Source organism: Pinus tabuliformis, chromosome X, assembly GCF_031772625.1.
Source record: "Pinus tabuliformis cultivar Carrire ecotype Pingquan chromosome X, CPIR1, whole genome shotgun sequence".
Classification (NCBI taxonomy): Eukaryota; Viridiplantae; Streptophyta; class Pinopsida; order Pinales; family Pinaceae; genus Pinus; species Pinus tabuliformis.
In genome coordinates this window covers 400,751,461-400,774,297 of record NC_142308.1, presented here as the reverse complement: position 1 = coordinate 400,774,297, position 22,837 = coordinate 400,751,461, and positions in this window count along the sequence as shown.

Genomic DNA, 22,837 nt, shown 5'->3' with positions numbered 1-22,837 from the left:
CATCTATAATTTTCCTTATGTGGGATCATATTGTCTATATTTCCTTGTTAATATTGATACTCAATGCATATATAGGCATATGTATTGATACCCAACTTGATCTACTCAAGATTTGTTTTTAGGTAGCTACCCAAAGTATTTTTAGCATCTTCAAAAACAAATAAATGGGAAAAATGCAAAGGTATATTTGGAAGGATAGCCCAAATGGGTATCTTAGTAATAGAAATAGCATTAAGGTCAAAATTTAGAACCATAGGGTAGAAAAAAGACCTACCCTTCATGAAAATCAAGGACCCTCCACAGAAACTTTTTGATAGCAAATAATATTGAAAAGGTGAACAATAAAGAAACCTTAAGCATAGATATCCTTCACAATGCTCATTTAAAGTTGAATAAACCTATTAGTTTAATTGTAATGTGGGAGGCTAAAAGCCACTGAATTTTCCAATGACCTAAGATGATTCATAAAAGTAGAGTAGGTTTGTAATTTCCAACTTGGTTACCTCCAACATTGACACCACTTATGATTTCTCCACTACATATGTAATAGACAAAGGAGAATACCAAGTAATTGGAGGAGAGGATTTGTTTCTTACCACATCCTTAAAAAAGACAACTATAAGGATGAAAGTATTACATTGCCCACCACTCCTCCATGTATGTGAATAAGTGATGTGATAAATGAGTTTTGGAAACTTCTATAATCTGACAATAGAGTATGCTCATTAAATTTTCCACCTTCAAACATAAGTTGCTACTAGTCCATCAAGATCCCTTGCAGGAATTGTAGTTTGTATTTTAAATCTACCATGCAATCAAATTTCACCTACTTTAGGGATCCATGACTTGAACCCATTCTTGCATATTCAATTTGTTGAGTCTAGGAGCATTTAGGTCCACCATTACTAGAGAAAGAATTCAAGAGGTTGTGTTCTCTGAATTTTTATTATTGACATCATTTAATCAAAATAGTGGCAACCTAAGACATGATATTTATGTTTCATATACTTTGAGATTAAAACTCTAATTCTTTTTTTTTTTGGTAGGTAAGCACCCACAGGGGATTTGAACCAGTGACCTATTGCAAGGAGTGCCTTAACAGTGCACCCATTCACTGTCAATCCAAAGACCCGTGGGCAAGATTAAAACTCTAATTCATTAGATATAAAATTTATAGATATTTTTGTGATTACTTAACCAATTTTTATTTTTATTTTGTGTTTTTATACCAATTAAGTTCATTTTTTATATATATAACCAATTATTATGCCGTAAAGCATTTCCCTTTGAAACCAACTTCCCTCCGTGCACACTTGTCATCATTTCTTGTTGTTTGATCCATCGTTAGACGATTGGATTATCCAAATCCATTGATTTAATTGCACCTGACGGGTATTGTTTGGTTTATGGATTATCCAGATCCGTTGATTTAATTGCACCTGACGGGTATTGTTTGGTTTATTAATTACTAACTGATTTTTAACAACTCACGGTGGGTATTGTTTGGTTTAAGGATTATCCAGATCCGTTGATTTAATTTTGCCTGATGAGTATTGTTTGGTTTATTAATTACTAACTGATTTTAACAACTCACGGTGAATCCGTTGGAGCGGTTGTGTTTATAGTAACTGCTTTATTAGTGGCTATAACTGTGTGCAGAAGGAAGACTCTTGATTTTGGCGAGAGTTCTGTTGTTAGCGGTTTTACAGATAATGATTTCCACGAAAAGAATCAAGTTGGAGATGGAGGATATGGTTCGGTTTATTGGGTAAACTCTGGGATGGTTACGTCGTGGCAGTGAAGAGACTGCATCAGGATAATTGTAAAAGATTCAAACAGTTCATCAATGAGGTGCAGATTCTTTCGACCTTTTATCATCCAAACCTAGTTCGTCTCTATGGTTGTAGTTCCCCACAAAGTTCAGATCTGCTTCTCATTTATGAATATGTTCCAAATGGTACTTTGTCATATCATCTTCACACGGAATTGAAGAAGGATAAAGGTCTAAATTGGGATACCCGTCTCAGAATTTTAATAGAGACTACCCAGGCCTTAGCATTTCTTCACTACCATGAACTGCCTCTTTTCCATAGAGATGTAAAATCTTCAAATATTCTGCTCGATGAGGAATTGCATGAGAGTAAAGCAAAAGCCAAAGTACCCAACCGTTGAGATTTTATATTTCTTATTCTTTATTAAGGCACTTTAAATTTTTTCAAATCAATGTATTCTAGGAATTGCCACCATAATGCATGTTCTTAAAAGTTAAGATCGCCATTTAAAAGAAAAGGAGTAATCATCGCATTTTTTTTCTCTACAATTCGGTACGAAATGACTACTGATTAAAAAAATTCAATTATTTGCAAGAACGAAACTAAATCTAATTTCTTATTTTGAGTTGGTAGTTTTGGAGGTGCCCTCGTTAGTTAAATACTCTTTTTAATGTAATTTGGGAATTGAATTTGGATTAATGTTCTGATCTATGTAAATGTTTGTTATTATATTAAAAATTGTACATACAAATAATAATAGAAAATGAGCTTTTGATATAAGTAGTTATGCATCAACTAATAATACACATTGGTATCACTCTAAATGCAGTTGCAGTTGGCCTTCAGGTTCACTGCTTGAGAGGAAATAGTTGCTGAGCTTAAGGACATTACACAATATGGATTGTTTACAAATAGCACGGCGATCTTTTCTCCCATCGCTATGCAAGATTGTCCACTGGCTCGGCGGAAGCTTCTTTTCCAACACCAACAGCAGTTCTCATGGGCGACGTATAGATTAATTAAAAAAAAATATGTGAATTGGTGAGATCGAATAGATGATATTTTCTTTTTTATATATCAAAAGGCTAAATTAAATTTTAATAGTTAATTATTTATTTCTATTATTTTATTTCAAATACATATATTTCTCATAATTATTGATGGTTAAAACAATAGTAACTTTAAAGATTGATTAAAAAATAGGAGAAAAGTTAATAATTCAAACATAAGATTAAAAAAGTAAGAAAACAGTTAAAATTAGAGAGATTAAAAAAATAAGAAAACAGTTAAAATTAGAGTGAGAAGGAATCATGACTTTAAAAAAAATAGAATTAAATAAAATAAAATGAAATTTATTTTATTGTAAAAAGATATAATTTCATTTTAAGACTATCAACATTAATTAACTATTTAATTTACTTAATTATACTAATTTATACTTTGATTGGCTTTATAGTATATGGGAAAATTTATTTATTTTTTTTATGTAAATAGTCTTCCTTCTTGCGTGGAATACTCCCTTTATTTCCCTTTATTTTCCTTTTTTCTTTTACTATGGTGTGAAAGGCCCCGGCTCCGTACTTTGGCATTGAAGGTTTCAGAGGGCAAGTATCACTTCAAAGAGTTGCGGTATATTATAATGGAAACAAATTTAGTAGAACTAAACAAAGGAAACAAATTTATTAGAACTGAACAAAGGAATTCAATATGCCATCTGAGAAGAGATAGAAGACCATCATGTTGGATGTTGGAAATGGTGTGCATAACGTTGGATAGCACTTGCATCTTCTTACTCATTGACACAACTCGTTTCCCTCCAAATTGGTACATACGTTTTTCCCTTCAATATGTTAGCTCTGTAATATTGTTGGTTGGTTTGCAGTGTAATGCATGGCATGAATACGAGTATGATGAAACAGAGAATAATATGATGCTCCTGAAACATTCTTTAATTTTATTTTTTCTTTTAAATGTGCTTTGATAGTTAGGTACGTGAGACTGCAACTTTTCCCATCATTACCATAGTAAATCCTATGATTCTATAAACAAGAATTTATCCTTCATTGAATGAACATAGTGCTCACCCATATCCACAAGAAGAAAGCAAGTTGGAAAGCATTCTGCATAACATAAGTTAACCATTAAGAAATTGGTATTCCCATAAATACCTAGTGAATAGGATTTAGAAATACAATTGAAATTTAGAATGCAAATCATTTTGATACCTGGAAAAGAGTGAAATGGATCAAGAAAAGGATAAGTTGAGGGCGATTGAACCAAAACAATTTATTTTTTGGCTGCATAGTTGGGGTTCCTTTAACTACAGCGTGCCTCCCTTGAATTTCTAAGGTCAACTCTGTTATTATAACTTGTAGCTTTGTTCCAACCAACAAAATTATGGAGATAAAATGACATAAAACCCAAAGAATTCAATCTTAAAAATTGTCATGATTATTAACTCCCATTATCAATAATTCAATGTCATATAAGTCCAAGATTTTTGTCCACTTACAACTAAGGGAACTAAAGAGAGCCAAAAGAATGAATACCACCCTGCTCACAAAAATAAATCCAACCAAAAAGAGGATGTTAGCTTAAACAACAGCAGAAACTCCTTTTAAGAATATGCAGATTGAAGTCATTGGAAGCAGATAGAGTGTTGAAGACTTACCATACAAATTGAGAAGCAAGAAGATTACAGAAAAAGCCCACAATGGAGAACTGTAGATAACCCTTTTTAATCCTTCTTAGTTCCTCTTTTCATGTTTCCCTTATTCATCTTACTAATGAGGACAACATTCTGCTCCTCCTTAATACCTGCAATAGTATTCAATATTGTCTCCTTCTAGTTGAAGTCATTCCATAGCCCGCAATAAATGAGAAGTTTTTTTTGGCCAAATTTCATAGCCAAAAAGTTTCCAAAAACAACAAAACCTATTTAATGCAATGGGCATTGGATACTAGGTCTTTACCCTCCACCTACTAATTTTCATCTTCAATGATTCTTTATATGTCACAATGCTTCTCGAATTTATACCTTACAGTGTTTCCTTTACAACATTTGGTGCAAATACTAATATAAATTTATTTTTTTAAATAATGTTTAATATAAATCTAATAATTTATAACTTAAAGATATTTTATGCTAAATAAATTTAATTTAAATCGTTGAGGCAAGGAGATATTACTTAAACGATTAAATACACCATGTAACCCAAATTCCCTTTTCAATGGGGTTGGTCCTTTAACATGAAAGATGCGTTATTATACAGAAACTTAAAGTCTAAATATAAATTTGGTGGGTCTTTGGACAAGGATGAATACTCATCCTTAACACGTAAACATAATAAGCTCTATATTAAACTCAATAAACTATATAATATGTAGTGTAAACCCTTGAAACACTTTTAGTTTCTTCAAAATTTTGGAATTGGTTATTTAATTAAACCCTCGACACGTTTGGAAATTTGGAATTGGTGTTTTAAATTAATATCATTTAAATAAATTTATTTTATGGTTGAAATTATTATAACAATAACAAATTTGATTGGATAAGTATTGTATTTAATAAATTTAATTTTAATTTTTAATATTTGTATTATATGTTTTTATTTAAAAAAATTAATACTAATACATTATAAAAATATATATATATATTAATTTCTTTTTAAAAATATATTGTGTATATGTTCACAATGGAAGTAGTTCCAATACATAGTGTAAATAGATAATAAGAAAGAGGTTTCTCGCTGGGGTGACCGACTTGGGAAGCACGTCGTCTCGAGGCACTTCAAGCCTTCCCACTTGGCTATAATGAAAATAGTGTATGGCGAGTACAAAAGGTTGGGTGGTCAGCAGGAGAATTTTCTAGAAATTGTATCAGGTTTTATTCCCCTCGCGATGGTTGCGATGAGCAGAAGTGTTATTTGGAAGACGAAAAGTTAGATGTTGGAAGGTAGTACCTACTCGGTTCATTCGGAGGGCCTCTCTGGAGAGCCAAGCTGGGGTATTAAAGTTGTTACAATCTAGCATTCAGAGGAAGCGTTGCAAACAAGAGCAAAACAAATAGTTATATGGGACCGTAGGCCGATGCCTGAGCAAGGATTGGCTTTGTCTGGCTGTCATGCAGTTGTCCTCGACTTTGCCAACAAGAGTTAGCCTCGTGGCCCCAACATTGTGTCACGAAAACAACTAGGGAGGGAGATAACACCGCCTCTTAGGTGATTTAAGCATTTTTCTCTATTTTAATGTTGCATGTGAATGATTTACTTGTGTGGTTTTGGGGGTAAAGTGAGCAGTGGGTTTCGAACCTATGGTCCGTTGGTGGATGGTTTGGGAAAGAGGGAGTCATATGGCTCTCTAAGGATAATTTTAATAGTGAGGTAACTTGCTTTCAACCCATTGTGATTAGAATTTTAGGGTTTGATAAGCACTCGATGTTCAAGGTAATAATGTGTATTTGGGGTCGCGTTGGACAACAAGGGAACAAGTTGATGAAGGCCCTCCGATAAGAGGTATTATTTCTACTTGTCTTTTTTATATTATGTGTTGTGAATTCTACTAGTACTGGGGTTTTAGGGCTCGTCTCGTCTCTTAGGAAGAGCCTGCTTTTGTGTCAGAGTCGAGGACTGAGTGGTACAACATGCTTCAGAGTAGGGTGGTAAATTGGTGGGGTAAAACCCTTGTCATGAAGCCTTGGTGCGGAGTCCATCAACTGTAGGTGAAAGAGATCTTATGCCAGCATGGGCGTGCCTAACGGGGTGGTGGCCTCCATGGCCAGCTTGGTCAACAGGATAACCAGGTGGGGGAGTAGAATGAGGACAAGGTGGGAGGTGCGGATGGGGAAGATGAGGTTGTGCATGACCGGGCCCAGTCCTTGTGCCAATTAGAGGAACCTCCCTCACTTGAAATGATAGTTGATCAACTGCAGAATATCCAGGCCAACTTGGACACAATTTCCCAACAGAGGTATGGCGACCAAAATGAGATTGTATCTTATATCAATAATGTTCAATACAACTAAGGCGAAATTCTAGAGTGGTTGGCTTTTATGAGACGCAACTAGTGTCACATCAATGAGCAAATGGATGAGATTGAGGTGCATCTGGCGCATTTCAACTATCATGTTCACGAAGGTCACAACCCTCCAACAGCTATGAGTGGTCAAACTCTGAATCCTCCTCCCTAATATGAAAATTGCAGGATTTTTTCTAGTTTTTTTTTTTTTATTTGGTTATTTTGTCCTTGGGATACAGGTGAGAAATGGAGTCATTGTTTATGGCTTTGTCTAGCTCTCCTCACTAACAAATCTGGTCGGAGTGAAGCGGGGATAGATGAAGGATACTAGAATGTATGTTTTTCTCTAATAATATAAAGAAATTTACTTGGTCGACCAAAAAAAATAAGAAAGAGGTGCTCAGATTGTGGGAGAATGGAAGATTTCTGGAGTCCTAGACAATTGAGTACGCAGTTATTGAAACAAGCCCTAAATAAGGGTTGCAATTTGACAACTACAAATTTTATATGTGGATTGTCTATTTATAGCAGCTTTTTATATCTCATATATATGCCATATCATATATGTCTGATCTATATGCCTATTTGTTTTATTACTGATGATAAACTTATATTATTTGGCTTTATTATATGGCCCATCCAAGTTATGGATGGTTTTCTCCAATGCCTTAAGGGCACGTATGGCATGTAACATTTTATTTTTATTAATGAAAAGTTGCAATTTTTTCCTTGGAAAAAAAATAAAGTAAGAAAGAGGTTGTTTGTTCTTTTTGTGCACAAGTCTAAATCAATAACATGGTGATTAGGAAAGGGGACTTGAAATTAATTTATTTACTTGGAATATTAAAAAATATAATTTTACTAAATATTAATTTTTTTATAATATTAATATATTAAAGTTAAACACTTGATGTATGGGTTTATTTTGGAAAAGAAGATTAGCATATGGCTTGAAAGACATGGTAAAAGAGCTAAAGGGTAAGCTGGATTTAAGATACATCACTCAGTTATTGACCATATTGTCACTCTTAGGATCATTGTCAAAGAATGTCGCAATAGTAAAATTGATCTATTTTGTTATTTTGTTGACTTTAGAAAAGCTTTTGACACGGTCCCTCAAGATAAGCTATGGCAAAGACTCGAAGAGATGATGGTTCCTCTCGAGTTGAAGGTTGTTGTAATTTGACCATACAAGAATGTTGTCTCCAAGATTAAGACCACAAAGGGTTGGTCTAAATAAATTAAATGCAATATCGACGTTAAGAAAGGGTGTCATCTTTCCCCTAACCTTTTTGGCATTTACATCGATAAGCTACAAGAGTGTTTGGAAGTTGTGGGATGCGATGGTCCCAAGCTTGCTAGTATAGTTACTACTTTTCTCCTTTATGATGATGATATCATTTTTCTAGCCATAAGCCATTATGTTCTCGATAAGCACCTTAAACTCCTCCATGATTACTACTCTAAGATGGGTATGACTCTTAATATCGATAAGACTAAAATCATGATAATTAAATTCAAAAAGATCAACCATGATAATTTTATTTATGATAAAAACTACTTGGAGAAGGTTTCTTCCTATAAATATTTAGGTATTGACATTCATCATCAGCTCAACTAGAATTATAACATTGAGAAATGGATTCTTGGGGGTTGGAAAGCTTATTATGAGCTTGAAAACCGTTGTAAATCGATTGATCTTTGAGTTTGGAGTAAAAAAAAGTTCCCCTTTGAGAATCTCATCACCCCTATTATATTATATGGTTGTGAGGTTTGGGGTTTCAGTATATCTAGAGAATCGTGAGGGAAGATAGAGCAGATCCAAAAGTAATTTATAACCTACAACCTCAATATTAAAGGAAATACTCCCTATCATATCATCTTGATTGAAGCTAGTCTTTCCCTATTGAGAACATGGCTATGTTTAAGTATATGATATATAAGAAGAAACTTTACAACATGGAAGCCAAGATGTTCCCCAAAATTGCTTCTAACTCTAGCCAAAACCTCCACCTCTAGCTCAAGCGAGGATGGCATAAGGATGCCCAGTCTTTGCTTACCATTGAGGGATAAAGGAGGATATCATCTATGAGAAGAAGGATAATATTAAAAATATTGTTACTTCCAAATTTAAGGATAAGTTGTGGGATGATAAGGATCTAGAGGGGAAAGAAGTGATCAACCTCAACCTTGCTAACCATAATTATTTTTTGTCTTGACCAGTGCTAAGAAGAAAATGAACATTATGAATATAAGAACTAATTCTCATGAGCTTTGAAGTGAAATCGAGCATTGGTCCATAAGAAAAACATTTTGGGATGAAAGAATCCATCACCTTTGCGATACTAAGAGGGTTGAAGATGAAAAGCACCTTCTCTTGGATTGTTTGGCTCTCACTCACATTTGTTCTCATTTCCAAGACATTTGCCACACTACCAATCTTCTTGACTTGTCAAGTTAGCAAAATTATAGTGATCTAGGAACACTTCTTTCCCTTCTTTTTGATCATAGAAATAAAATATTAAAGAATCTCAATTAATTTTTTACTTTCTAAAGTTCAATAGATCACATTAGTCTTAATGAACGTTAATCATCATCATCATCATTATTAAAATTTAATTTATAATCAAAATCGTCATCACTAAAATTTAATTTATAATAAAAATATATTTGTATTTAAATATATTTTTATATTTGTAAAATGACTTAATCTTATAATAATATAATTCTCTTTCACTACTAATTTAACTTAAATTAAATTAAAATTTTAAATACAATCATAGTTATATTACTATTTAAATTCTATATACGAATGAAAATATTATTTTAATTTCACATTTTAAATTTAATTTTTTAAAAACAGTTATATTTTTAAATATGAAAGTCTTTATTTTTATATTATTAAAATAAATATGAAAGTCTTTATTTTTATATTATCACATTTTAATAATAAAGAAAAATAATAAAAATTCACTTACATATCAAAATAATAAATAAATAAAAATCCAGCAAAATAATAAATAAATAAAAATCCAGCACATGTCAATATAAAAAATAATCAAAATCAAATATTATAAATCTCAATCAAAATAATAAATAAATAAAATCCAACCCAGGTCAATATAAAAAAATAATCAAAATCAAATATTATAAATCTCAATCAAATTTGATAAATTAAATATTTGTAATTTTAAATAAAAAATAATTATAAAATTAAACAATTTTAAAAATCCCCCAATACTAAATCCAAACACACCAACCTTGAAGCTAATTAAAAAAACACTATGCTGCGATGTTGAAGACACGTAAGCGATGGTGAAGGGGAAGAAATATACAATTACATATATTTTGGATGTAAAAGAGGGCCCGCGGATATTAAAAGAATATGCATTGTGGCATGATTAGCAACGGTTTAATATGATGTCATGCTTTCATAGGGAAAGAAAACACATTGAAAATGTTCATCAACTTTAGCTACCCTGGTATCTTCTTTCTTTGTTTATTGGCCAAATGCTCTGGATCCTTTGGAGCAATTCACATGATTGGATACAATTAACTAAATCTAAGCAAGTTGTTGATCCTTGCAGCCCACTACCAGAAAAGTAATATGTAACTTAGAAAGTCCACCCTGTAAACACATCACACCTCACACCTAGCTGGGAACGATTAGCCATCATGTACAGGGAAATGATGAAGCACCCACTTCTTTAAAAGTCCACTTTCTATCTTATATTTGCAAGAGGGGAAGCCCTATCACTTCAATGCATGGAGGATTCCAACCCTAGAGACCTCATGGCACACAGGATTGATGAGGCTTCATGGAATTGAGAGCCCCATTATAAGAACTAGCTTCATGGAATTGAGAGCCCCATTATAAGAACTAACAGTTTGACATTATCCTAAGGATTGAGAAGTGATGAGAGAGCTTCATAAGATTGAGAAACTCCTTGTAAATTATACTAGTTTGCCATTATTGAGAAATAGTGAGAAGACTTCATGGAACTAGGAGCCTCCCTATGAGAAATGACATTAGTTTATCATTATCTTGGGTGAAGAGATGGTGGGGAATGACTAGACAATGTGAATACTCCTTTCTCAATACTCAATTTCAAATTTTGAGGTATTAAAAAAAGAAAATCATAGGTGGCAGGTATCTTGGTGTTGGCCTACTCTTAGAAGCAAAATTGAGTTCCCAAAGCACAAATAACCAACAGGAGAGCAAAGCATGGATTAAGAAAATAAAACAACAAAGCATGTCATTGTCTTCCTCTGACCCACAATTAGGTGGGGCACATAGAGAATCGGTGGGGAATTTGATGCACCGTTGGTAGTCAAGAGTCTATCCTTGCACGATATGGAAGAGGCACCAACAAGGTTTCTTTGTATCACATTTTGCAAACATTTTTGGGGCCCTCTCACCTTTATCCAAAATTCTCCTTCCAAGTGTTGAAGGGTAAAATTGCCACTTTTATTTAATAAGTTTATTAAAGTATTAGTATTTATCTACTTTGATGATAACATAAGTTTTTAATAAGTTTATTAAAGTATAAGTATTTATCTACTTTGATGATAACATAAGTTTTTAATCAAGTTTATTAAAGTATTGATAAATATTTACGTTGATGGTAACACAAGTTTTTGATAAGTTTATTAAAGTAGTAAAATAAGTGTACTTCGATGGGAATAGAAATGTAGTTTTTAAAAGAAAAAATAATTTTGAAATTGTTTTAAATTTTGGAGTATGATATATAATTATTTTTAATTGATTAATAAAAAAATTATTAGGTAAGAAAATAAGTTAATAATTAAGATTTAAAAATATTTGACAAGAGTAAAAATTAATATTGTTGCTGACCACTAATATTGTGGCGTGGTTTTTTTTCCAATAATATTGTTGAGGCATTCTATATTTGTGGAGAGTAATAAGTGATGGTTGTCTTTACTATTGGTTGACAATTGAGTTGTGATAGGTTTCAACACCCTCAAGAAAAACAAATTAATAAATGTGTAGTTGGATAGTCAAATGAGGAGAAAATTAAGTTGCAGTCTGCCTATTATACATTTTGAAGGTTTTTCTGGTATTATTTTTTAGTCTAATTTGCCTAGAATTTAGTAGGGATTTGTTGGAATCACAAATTTGAGTTGGGAACTCTCCACAATCTAAGTGCCCTTTAGGAGTTTTCAGGATGTTGAATCCATATATGCAGTCAAAAACCCATTTTAAACAATAAAGATCAAGCTTTGACCCAAAAAAAATTGTTGGTTTCTGGCCAAAAACTCCAAAACCTATAATGGTTAGATAACGTCATAAATTAATAAGTGGATAAAATCAACCTCTTTTTCATTGAATTCATCTCTGAATCTCGAAGGAATATTGTTTTAAGTTATAGTTTCACTTGATTAATGGAAACTTTGACCATGGAACTTTTCACATGAGGATTTTGGCCCATTTTAAGATGACCTAGATCATTGGGGTTTTGATAAAATAAGTAAATCAAAGTGTAACTTTGTGTTATCGAAAATAAAAAGGGAAAGAAAAAGAAAAAGAAAAAACTCTATCCAATTTTTAAAAAAAGAAGAAAAGAAAAAAATGATAAGTATTTTGTATTAAAAAAACATATATCCATTGGTCTCCCCACGGAGGGTTCCTATCAAATGCGTGACGAGACAACAATGAATGAGATCAAGTTTAATGAGGGGTTGCAGATTGCCCCCATCTCGTAGCTTGCATTGCCACCTTGCCATGAGACTCAACTCAGGTATGGTAAGATTTCATTCGCACCGTTTGTGAGCGCGCAAGCACTTGGGAAGGTACATTGGCACGAGGGATCATACATTCGCCACTTAAAGGAAAAAATTATGGTTACAAAGGGCAAGGACGATGTTAATATGTTGTGAAGTGGAAGGAAGGCAGTTACACAATTCATTGAAGGAGATTGGAATCCATAACAACTCATAAAATATGGCGAAAATTCCCTAAGTGTAGCAGTTTTGGGCTATCAAGACAGGCATCCAGGAAACATGCCATTCTCAGACCTTAACACTCGCAGTTCATCTCAGCGATTTGAGGCTCACTATGTTCATTCAGGCTTTTCCACTGCTTGGATCTTTATTTCTCAAGTTCGACCTTTTATTTCTTGTTCCTTGCAATTCATATCAAGGCTGGCATCATTTTATGCTTTCGCAATTTACTATGGTTTGTTGTTTTGGGTTTTTGTTTTCTATCCCCATTCTCGGCCCTGTGTTTTGGAGGATGTCTCTCACCTGCTTCTCCATGAAAAATCTTGCCTACCTTGTTGACTAACGTTCTTTCTCATTGATTTGCATCTCTTACTTCATGACCATTCACCTTTCTCTCTTGTGTGTCACCCCTCCTCCAGCCTTATTCCCCCCCCCCCCGACATCCCTTATTTTCTCTCTCTCCTCCATTATGGTGCGTCATTAACTGGCTATCCCCTTGAGATGAGCTCATCGAGGAAGACTTGGCCTACCCCCTTCTCTTGTTTTTACTTCCCCCACCCTGTGCGGTACTCGTTCCCAAACCTCAACCAAAGCAACCATCAAGTGGTAGACATATTATTCCCAAATTCATTCAAAGAGTTATCTCATTTATTGAGGATCGGGTCAGGCAAGATCGTACAGTTGTTCCTAACTGTCATGTGGAGCGGGAGACCAGAGATTGGATCCCCAATGTCGACAATTCCATTAGGGTCAGGGCATTTGCTACATGAAAATGGTTAGCTTGTATTGGCATGTTAAAACTCTCATGGGGAGGGTTCTCACTAACATAGCAGACACTTGTAGGAGCTTACCATCTGTATGGCTAAACTCATGGAGAAAATGGACATTGTAAATGGGAAACCGATATGTTGTTTAAGAGAATTACTGGAACTGACCCTCCATCATCAGAAAACAGTGGCAACCCTTGCTCACCTGATCAAACACACATCCCAGTAGCATCATAGCATTCAAGGCTCGGGATCTAATATATATTTTGTCTTATAACATGATCTTGTATATCAGTCCATTTAATATTTCAATGTAGTACTTTCTTTATGTTTATGTTTTATGTTATCAGTTCAACGGATTAGGAATGGTAGGGGAAACTTAAAAATTTTGATTTTATGCTACTAGTTTGGTTTCCCTACTAGAAAACCAGTAGAGACTATCTATGATGTGTTTTTGTGTTTTCTGAAGTAATATAATATCCCTCATATTACAATAAAAAACATGTAACCATTGGTGAACATTGTAATACAAAATATGTTGTTTGGAATAGAGGGAAGAAGTTGAAAAAAATATTGATGTACAATTTTACAAAATTAAAAAATATTATCTATAGAGAATATCTATAAGCTTTTGTTAGTATAGATTCTAAAGAAAACACCTAAAAGAAATCATACTTTGCAAACCACCATAAAACTATGACTTAATAAAACATATGATTATCACATCCATTGGTGTCCAATATAAGTAGGTTGGCAATCATGAACTTTCATCTCTACATATTCACATATTTGATGTGTTGTCCTCTTTTTTGTATTCCCCTAAAGCAAAACCCATTAATAGTCCAATATTAAATGCAACAAATTTATAGGTCCTTGTCTGAATGTAAGATAATTGTTTTAACATCTATTTCTTTGTCTCCAATGCCTAGATTTTCTTGCCTTGTTGAAAAATCAATTCCATTATTAAAGTAGATTCTTTGTTGTATGTTTCATTCTGATTTTTCAATTTAAAAGTAGCATAAAACAAGGAGGTTATGTTACTAGATTCTCATGTATCTTTAGAATCCTTAGAATTCCAAAATATTGAATATTGCTCCCTTGATAGGGAAAAATTCCAAAAATATCAATCAAGTCTAGACCATAAGAATTATTTCCCATAATATTATTCCTATAGGAGGTCGAAACAACATGAGGGAAAGGGAATGCAAAACATTCTAGAAATAGAGGCACGACAATTAGCATATCCTTCAAAACCCATAAAGGGTCTAAGAGCATTGAACTCACAGAACTAAAGACCCAAAGTAAAGCCATAAGACACCTTCAAATTAAGGAAATTGCTAGATGATCTAAATGGGGAAGAGCTAGAGCAAGCAAAATTAACTAGGAAACAAGAAGACAAAGTGAGGAAAGAGCTTGGCAATGGAGACATACCCAACAAGTTTGTCAGGTAAACCATATTATAATATCTAAGCCCCAACATTGAGTTCCTATTACCTTGACTATAATTTGTTTAATGCCTTCACACACTTCAAAAGACAAGATTGAAGTTTTGAAGATTAACTGCAATGGTACCTCAATTTATGTAATTCATTGATGGTCATTTATTTGTATTAATTTCATTATGTCCCGATATTTGATGCATGGATATGATATAAAGAGTTATAATGACCATGGATATACTCAAGGAGCATTTCTTTTAGCGAAAATATAACAAATTCTTCTTCTTCATGGTAGGACAATACTCTCTAGGATTGGTAATCTATGAACCACCTTGATGTGGAAGTAGTTATGGTTGAAAAAAGACCAACTTAGTATCTCGATGGTTTGGAAACCCTTTTTGGATTGGTTTATTCAATCTCTAGAAGACACATATATTAGGTTAATGGAGGGGGAAGAAGAACTCATTTGGATCTTTAATCATTTGGGAGGGTTCTACACTGCTCAACAGGGTTATCTTGCTCTTAGCTTAAAGCAATTACAAGGCAAAGATTGGTGGCGGTGCAAGTTGGTGGTGTGTAAAATGCCCTCCCAAGAGTATTTTCCTGATGTGGGTAATACTTAATATGAAGATATTATTCTAGGATACATTATAGAAAAGATGTTTTTAAGGTTTGAGTATGTGTGTGATGTGCATGTGCAATTTTGAGGATGTTCAACACCTTTTTATCCAATGTGTTTTTACAAAACATGTATGATTGGAGGCAGGTAGGAATTTAGGTATTAAGGAGCCATGGAGCAAAGGCTCGATAAATGAATCCTTATGAGATTGGTTCAAGTGTAAAGAATTAAATTCTTTGTGGTCTCTCCCTTTGTAGCTATGTTGGAGTATTTGGATGGCTCAAAATATTACTGTCTTCGAGGGGAAAAAACTCACCTTCTTAGGCTATGGCAGCTAGAGTGGAAGCTTTATTTTGGGTTTATTACTTAGGTACCTCTGCCCTGCCAACAATGTAGGTTGGTGATATTATCATTGATAAACAATCCCTTTGGGATTTCTTTTATGGAACATATTAAAATGTAAATTAGGTAGGTGGTTTGGGCTTCTTGTTCCATTTTTTAGCACCATTACTTTTCCTACAAGGCCAAGGAGGGCCCACAAACCAATAACAAAGGTGAATTCTTAGCTCTACTTTTCTTACTCAAATTTGTTGATTCCAGAGGTATTTAGAGTTTAAGGATCATGGGGGGTTCGTCCTTGGTTATCAATTGGATGAAAGTTTGTATTGAATTATTAATATCTATCTCTAGCCTCATGCGCATAAAGTGAAAAATCTTTACTTTGGTTTTCCAAACTTGGATTTTTATGCTTGTCTTCCAAGAACATAATCTTGAAGTTGATGTTTTATCTAAAGTAGGTTTATTGCTTCCCAGACGGGAACTATTGCATGACATATACTAAAGGTTTTAATGAGATAGTCCTAAAGGGACTATTGAACCTTTTCTATTTTTTTATGTAAGGTTTTTCCTTCTTTTCATGCAAGTTGATGCTCCTTTAGCTTATGTATGAGGTACAACAAAATGTGGTCAAGATGCTTTTTTTGTGCCACTTGCACCTTTTTCTACCTTAGTTTATGGGTCATGGAACCTTTTTGTTAGAGAGAGTGGGACTATGTGGACAACACCTATGGATTATACTCTTCTTCTACATGAATAAAAAGTATTTTTTTTTCCCGAGGAAAAATGGATATAATTGAGGAACTATTTTAGTAACGACTCCTTTTTAAATTAGGCATTCATTATGCTCAACAAGAAACTAAATTTTCCAATTGATATACCCTTGTTACACCTAGAGTCGCTCTACAACCCAGTATGGGGGTAGATGTCAAGCGTAAATGTTTAACATTTATATGTCGGCGTAATTAAAAATAAAAATAAAACATTAAAAGTAATAAATAAAATGTTAAACCTAATAAAAAGCCTAATTCTTGTAAACATTTAAATGTTGACTCAATTAACAATAAAAAGTTAAATTTAAAGTCAATTTGCTATATTTTGATTTTGTTATTAACTTGTGAATATGCTTTGTAACAATACCATGGCTTATCAATACCACATGCCCAAAAACCACAACTTATCTCACAATCAAAATATTTTATAACAATATGACATGATTCTTAACTATGGATATTCACTCTCACTTTATCGTGGATATTATGAACACGTAAATAGGCTTTGTGACAATATGATGGGTCAATACCATGGATAACCAATACGACATGCCCAAAAAATAATATGTTATTTTAATTTAATTTTATAACACTTGTTTTATTAAATCTAAAAATAAAAAGGTTGTAGTTACTTTTGAGATATATCTAAACCCTCTATCCTCACCACTACTAGAAAGATTCCCACATAAATTAAATCAAGGTTATAATAAAATTAAAAATGAGAGTACTTTTATATATAAAGATGTGAAAGCTATATAATATAAATAATATTATTAATCAAGGTTATAATAAAATTAAAAATGAGAATACTTTTATATATAAAGATGTGAAAGTTATATAATATAAATAATATTATTAAGAACCGGCCTAGATCCATCTTAACGAAGGATCCAAGTGATGAGAGCAAGCAAATTGACTAAACATAATATCATGGATATTATCAACTTGTAAATAGGCTTTGTTACAATACCATTGGCCAATACCATGGCTAATCAATACCACATGCCCAAAAAATGTAACTTATTTCACAATCAAAATAATTTATAAATATGTTATTTTAATTTATTCTTATAACATTTTTTTAATTAAATCTAAAAGGAAAAAGGTTATGATTACTTTTGAGATATATATAAACCCTCTATCCTCATGACTACTAGAAAGATTCCCATAGAAATTAAATCAAGGTTATAATAAAATATAAAATGAGAATATTTGTATATATATATATGTGTGAAATTTATATAATATAAACAATATTATTAAGAACCAACATAGATCCATCTTAACTAAGGATCCAAGTGATGAGAGCAAACAAATTGACTAACAATAATAAAGGAAAGATAATGCATGATTGTTTTAAAATTTTCATTATTGTATTTTCTTTAACATGATTGATCCAAAATATAGGTTTAATATTTTACAACCAATTGAGTTTTTTTTAATTTAGATACTTTCTTAAACACAATATTATGGAATCAAATTTTAGGAGGGGGGTGACAAAGTTGGAGGGCAAAGAGAGAGAGAGAGAGTGATGGGGGGAGAGAGGGAGGTGTGTGAGAGAGGGAGAGGGAGGAAGGAATAGAGGGAGGAGGGGAGAGAGAGGAGAGAGGGAAAGAGAGAGAGATGGAGTTGGAGGGCAAAAGATAGGGAGGAAAGAACAAAGACATAGAGAGATAGAGGTGGAGAGAGAGAGGGACTGACAAAGAAGAGACGGGGAAAGGGTGAGGGAGAGAGGAGAGCAGGGAAGAGAGAGATAGGGAGAGAGGGAGAGAGACATGGAGATGGGGGGGAGAGAGGAGAAAGGGAGAGAGATAGTGACATAGTTAGAGGAAAGAGAGAGAGAGAGAGTGATGGGGGGGAGATAGTGGGAGGTGGGAAAGAATGATAGAGAAGGAAGAGAGAGAGGAATCAAGAGAGAGAGAGAGAGAGAGAGAGGGAAAAAGAAATACATAGAGGGAGAAATGGAGAGAGTGAGGGAGAGAGGAGAGTAGGAGGGGGGAGAGAGAGAGAGAGAGTGGGTATGTTTGGGGGTTGATATATAGAGAAGGAATAAGAAAGAGACACATAGATACAAATATAGATATTATATAGTATTATATAACTAGCCTAGATCCATATTAACCCCAGATCTATCAAGCGCCAAGAGGGATCAAATCTCTCGAGGTGTAAACTTTTTTTTTGAGTGCAAAACTTGCACCTCAGGAGATTTGATCCCTCTCGGTGCTTGATAGATCAGGGGTTAAGATGAATCTAGGCTGATAATTCCCCACCCTGATCGGGGTGATATATTGGACATGATGAAGATGTAGTCTTGCCAAACTTACAAAAAAAATTAAATATATATATAATTTAACAGCTTAAAATTAATATATTTTGTTACATATAAATTAAATGGTTTTAATTCTTAAAATAAATGAATATCTTAAAGTCGCAGTTCTATGATCCATATTACATTAAGAAGAGTTTTTTCAGTAGAAATCACATAGGAGAAAATTTTGCCAACGCTTGTGTCATTTGGTCCCATGGCAAGGAAGAGTTGGACCTTTTTTTCTTTTCATCTTAATGATCAATCTAATTCCATAAAGTTCACCATGGAATTTGAAAGTAATAATAGTCTACCCTTCCTTGACGTCCTCCTCTCAAGGAATGAAGATGGATATTTTTCTCATCGAGTCTTTCGGAAGAAAACTCACACAGAGAAATATCTTCATGCTAATTCTCATCATTTCCCAGCTCAAAATCTTTGTGTTCTGAATACTTTAGCAACTAGAAATTTAAGGGTTTCTGAATGATAACCATCTCAATGAGGAGAAAGCACACCTCTTTAGTGTTTTATTTAATAATCCGTATAGTAGACACCAATGTACTAATGCTTTCCTCAAAGCTTAAAAAGGCCCCAAGGCTAAGAAAGAAACCAAAGATCGTTTTTCTGGGGTTCATCTCCCTTTTATCCAAGTAACTACAGACAAGATTGCGAGGATCCTAAAGAAGCATAAGATTCCTTCAACCTTTAGGCCTCTAAATACCATCTGAAGCTCCTTAAGATCCGTTAAAGACCCTATGGACCCAAAAAATATGGAAGGTGTTTATGTTATCCCAAGTTGCCCTTGTGGGACTCCCTTAATTGGTGAAATTGGTCGCTCGATTAATCAAAGGATTCACAAGCATGCAGCTGACATCAAGCATGGCAGGACCTGCCCCTCTGCTTTGGCAGAACATGCAAAAAAATATAGGCATCACATGTGTATTGAGGAAGCCCGTGTCATTGCCAAGGTTAGTCATTTCCATCATCGTAAATTCAGGGAGGCCTTGGAAATCGAAAAAAGGACCAATAATTTAAATAGAGACGGTGGTTGGAATATTAGCAAAAACTGGTTCCCTATCCTGTCCTCCTAGTTTGTTTCTGTTTGCGGATTATTCTATTTTTAGGGTTTGACGTTTCTATTTATGAATTTTTTTGTTTCTATATAGGTATTTGTTTCTGTTTGCGAACGTTTCTATTTATGAATTTTTTGTTTCTATATAGGTATTTGCATTTAATGTTAATATTCTTTTGATCCGTTTTCTAACCTTCAAATTTTAAAAATAAAAATAAATTGCCCTCCCTTTTGTTTTTTTTTTAATTTTAATCTCCTTTAATTATTATTTTTGTTATGGGATCTACTCATTAATCAGGGCTTGATTCCTCTTATATATATATATATATATATATATATAAACTCTATTCCCTATCTTTGGTTGACCCTGGATTGTTCGTTTCTTATTAATGTTTATGTTTTTCGATCTTTCTTAATATATATATATATACTAGCAATTGTCCCAAAAGGTACAAAGAGAGGCCGATAGGATTATTAAATCGGAATTGTTGAATTTTATAGAAGAGATGTTGGTTCAAGCCTAACGAATGAGCAATTTGAGTTGGCTAAAGGCTTTCTAATTGTTTTTTATTATGTTAAAATTATATTGATAATTCATTGGTTTTACTTTACTTTCAAAAGCTTGAAGGAATTTGAAAAGCAAGTATAGGATTGAAAAGCAAGTATAGGATTGCTTTGTGGGATTTGATCCCAAAATCATTGCTTTGTAAATACATACTCAATGAAATGTTAATTGGTTGAAACCTGCAAATGTTTGATATAAGAAAATAAGCCGAAAAGGTTGAAAGGGGCCTGGATCATTGTGAAATTACTTTTCTTTAGATGTTTTATTTATATCTATATTACAAAGAACACATTGAATGTCTTATTTCATTTTAGAGTAAATTAATTACCCAAAATCAAAAAACTCTATAGATGGCCAAGCATATACGAAGCTTGCTAGTGACCAAAGCAATAACCACCATGACTATCCCCTACCAATATATTTCCAAACTGCTTAGGTTTCCAATATCCTAACAATTCTTTTTATGTAATTCTGAATTTTCTAATTGTTCCAAACTGCTTAGGTTTCCAATATCCTAACAAGTCTTTTTATGTAATTCTGAATTTTCTAATTTTTTTAATATAATTATTTGATCATTAACTTGCAATTTCTAAATCTGTTCACATAATTTTCAATTACTAAAATGATTAATTTGTCAATCAAGTGAATTACAAAAATCTACTTTTTAATCTAAAAGGGTTTCTTTCCTTTTATTGATATTGAAAAGTTTTAAAACAAAATTAATGCATTGCTTATTATGCCCTTTGGTTATTAACTTATTCTTATAAAACCAAAATGATCATTGATAACCCTACCCCTACTAATAAATTTGAGAAGTACTAATAAATTTGAGAAGATTGGTTATGTTTTGTATGACCAAAATGATAACCCTACTAATAAATTTGAGAAGATAGGTTATGCTTTGTAAGACCAAAATGATAACTCATCATTCCACTAATAAATTTGAGAAGGATGAGCAGCAGAACATTGAAACGAGTCATCCATAAGTTGTAACAAAAGGATTTAGTAGAGAGTAGCTTTTGTGTAAGCCAAGTTCCTGAGGCTCCTTCCTTATCTAACCATACCTACTTTCTTATTTAAGCATGCCTGTTTAGGAGCTCCTGGTTTTCCGTCTTTCCCAGGCTATAGATTATCCCATCCTTAGTGGAACTTCTACTCGTACAGGATCAAGTGGTACGAGAATAGAGTCTCTTAGCTAGCTGTTGATAGGAGAGTGATTGGCGTAGGTAGGAAGGGAAGTATGAGTTCTGAAGGTTAGTGTACAAGGGTGTTAACACCCATGCTAGGGAAGAGGCAAAATGAAGCAGTCTCCAGGTCCTCCCTCATGACACATGATGTAATCTACTTATTTTGCAAAGTAATATAAGATGTATTCTCTTTCTAGAAATGGAAAATAAACAGATCAAAAGAACAAATCCGGTTGAGAAGATTGGTTATGCTTTGTATGTCCAAAATGATAACCCTACTTATAAATTTGAGAAGATAGGTTATGCTTTGTAAGACCAAAATGATAACTCCACTAATAAATTTGAGAAGGACGAGCAGCAGAACATTTAAACGAGTCATCCATAAGTTGTAACAAAAGGATTTAGGATTTCCAACCTACCTAAAACGTTGGGAAGCCTAAACAAAGTTCAACCCGGTTAAGAGGCTGGAAGCCTAGACAAGTTTAGTCAAACCCATAAGGGTAAAATGACCCTATACACCGAACAAGGGTGTTAACACCCATGCTGGGGAAGAGGCAAAATGAAGCATTCTCCAGGTCCTCCCTCATGACACAACATATGTAATCTACTTATTTTGCAAAGTAATATAAGATGTATTCTCTTGCTACAAATGGAAAATAAACCGATCAAAAGAACAAATCCGGTCTAACTTCATTTGTAAAAGCTACAGTCCTTAAAGGTGTCTCTGCAAGAAAGATATCATGGGATACAATTCACATTTAGGGCAGGGAGAGTAAATTTGTGATTCTATTCAACTTCAACCAAATGGAAGGCAAAAGAAAACCGATCTGGAAACCAATTTATCATCCTTTTGAGAGCTTTCCCCAAATGAATGGTCATGAAAGATTTGCCCAAATGAATGGTTGGGAATGTCTTCAATTAGGTCGATTACTTCTTAACAAATCGTGCGTATAGTTAATACAATAGCCCTTACTGACTGTTGTAATTGAAAAAACAGCATAAGAAAAGAGCTGGCCAAGCAAATC